Here is a 2,259-nt window from a genome sequence, read left to right on the forward strand (position 1 = left end):
GCAGAGAACACACAATAAAAAATACAAATTAAAAAAAAATCAAAATTTTAAAAAAAATAAACAAAACAAAACCAAAAAAAAAAGAAAACCACCACAGAAGTTATTCTTGATGTGAGAGCCTTTGGACTAGTTTTGAAAAAGGAAATCAATACAAACACTGTCACTCAAACTACTTTATCCTTTTGAGGAAAATGACAGTAAGCTGTGGTAGAAATGCTGCATCTTATTTAGCAGAGAAAAAAATTGCATGTACATAATTATAGATTGTGTTTATTGCAGGATACCAGAAGTGGCACAAATGATAAACACTTCCGTTAAAACTACTGAGGCATATTGTGATTTCATTTGTCCCATATGGCTTGCCCAGAGAGATCATTTTAGATAAAGAGTTTTCATATTTTCCTGCAGAATTTCCAGCTTTCCTGAAGAAAAAAAAGTGAGAAAATGCACTAGATCAGATATTTGTTACCCAATTCGAAATGGATTAGCAGAATGCTTTGCGTAAACACTAAAAAAGGCAGTTTTAAAAATGGCAGTAAACTCTTGCAGCAACATATTGTAAACTTTATTTTGTTGTGAAGCTCAGCATCAAGCAGCCACATGAACTCCTACAGAGTAATTTCTTATAATGAAATAAAACAAACTTTACCTACCAGGGCAAGATATAACTAATGAAAAATAAGCCATCCCCACATTGATTTATAAAAGAGACTTCAAAAATAATACATCCTGGGTTTTATTAATACACAAGATGAAACCTCTCAAGAAGAATTTGGTCAAGGAATAAAGAGCTCTTGGCCTATAGCTTCAACTGCGTTCTTATTGGATTTTGAACAACTGAATCATCTGACAAATTAAATTTTTTCCATTTAGTGGGTGCAATTATCTTCTGGGTTAGAAAAATCATGTGAAATTCCAGTGAAAGGAAAAGAAAATAAAAGAAACACAGAACAATAAGTGATACAAAACTTTTCCTGTGCTACACATTTAGAAAGTCTATGAAATGTGTTTTTTTCCTTTCTGTGTGTTTTTGTTTCCTTGTTTTGTTTGGTTGTTTTTGGTTTTGTTTATTTGAGTTTTACTTGTGGTGTTGCTGGTTTGTTTTTCTGAAGTATTTTCAAAAGTAACTTTTTTTCAACTTCACCAAAGTACACAGAGTGCCCTTAAAAGCAATGAAATAGGTACCAAAACCAGAAGTGTCATCTTAGCTGCATAACTATATAGATGACACAAGTTGTCTACCAAATATATCTGTAGTAAATTTAATTTATCCAGGACATAAAGGTTCAAACACATATGCTCCAAAGTAATTTTCAAGGGTTTGGATTCTTAGCATCTCCACTGGACTTACCTACATTTCCACTCAGCTTCTACAAGCCCATCAAGCCTATGAGCCTCAGCTGCATCAGCAAATTATATATACCTGGAAAATGTAATGGGAGGTGACCCAGATCATCTTTCTTTGTGTCAGTCATTCAAAATACTGAGATACAGCCACTGCTTGATTTATTCCAGAAATCACGTAACAGTGGACTGTTAGTTGTCAATATGGTAGACAAAATACTTAAGTGGGTTTTGTCTCTTCTTTGTTGGATCTCCTGGGCTAGAAGTTTTTCAGGTACATGCTGAAGAATCTGTCATCCTTTTCTGGCCTTCAAAGTTTTCTCATATGGACACAGTCCTTTCCAGATAGCAATCCTGACCTGGGCTCTCATTGCCAAGTTTTCCTTTATTATTTTTTTCCTCTAAGAAATCTTATCAGACTTCCTAACATCAGTTCGTATCAGTGGTTGGAGGCACGAAATATAATACATTTGTATTTATCCTGTCAACATCTCCAAACAGTTGTGTTGCAGCAGCGCTTATCATTATGAGGGTGGGGTTGATAGTGTAGATGACACTCCATTCCTTTTACAGACAATAACTCAAGAGAACTGTCCTGAAAGGCATTATACACAAGATTGCTTTCCAAATTCTACTGACTAGACTATCTACATTGGGGGCTTGATGGACATACCTGCAACCTGCTATCTGCTTTGATTGCAAAAGGCAGCTGAACAACAAATATAAGAAGGAGTAAAGTGCAGAGAAGGGCTAGGCTGTTTTTGCTGTGAGAGGTGAGTGTTTTCAGGATATTTTACATTCATGTGTTTCAGGTCTGATCTGCATAGAGATAAATATCATAATGCAGTTTTGATGACATAATAGTGATATTTCTGTAACTAAACTGTGGGAGGCTGTGAAGGAAAGGTAGGGAAA

At 35.1% G+C, this 2,259-nt stretch overlaps 1 long non-coding RNA gene across 1 annotated transcript in view; it reads right to left on the reverse strand.

The window, feature by feature from the left end:
- Window positions 1-319: 319 nt before the first annotated feature.
- The window catches only part of LOC114063155, a 29,071-nt gene continuing 27,131 nt past the window's right edge, over window positions 320-2,259 (reverse strand). Inside the window, exon 3 of the long non-coding RNA XR_003572515.1 lies at window positions 320-422. This is a non-coding gene — a long non-coding RNA (uncharacterized LOC114063155). The remainder of the gene's footprint in view (window positions 423-2,259) is intronic.

The sequence above is a fragment of the Empidonax traillii genome, unplaced genomic scaffold (assembly GCF_003031625.1).
Source record: "Empidonax traillii isolate 1590-97213 ecotype Southwest subspecies unplaced genomic scaffold, ASM303162v1 scaffold453:size478658, whole genome shotgun sequence".
Taxonomy (NCBI): Eukaryota; Metazoa; Chordata; class Aves; order Passeriformes; family Tyrannidae; genus Empidonax; species Empidonax traillii.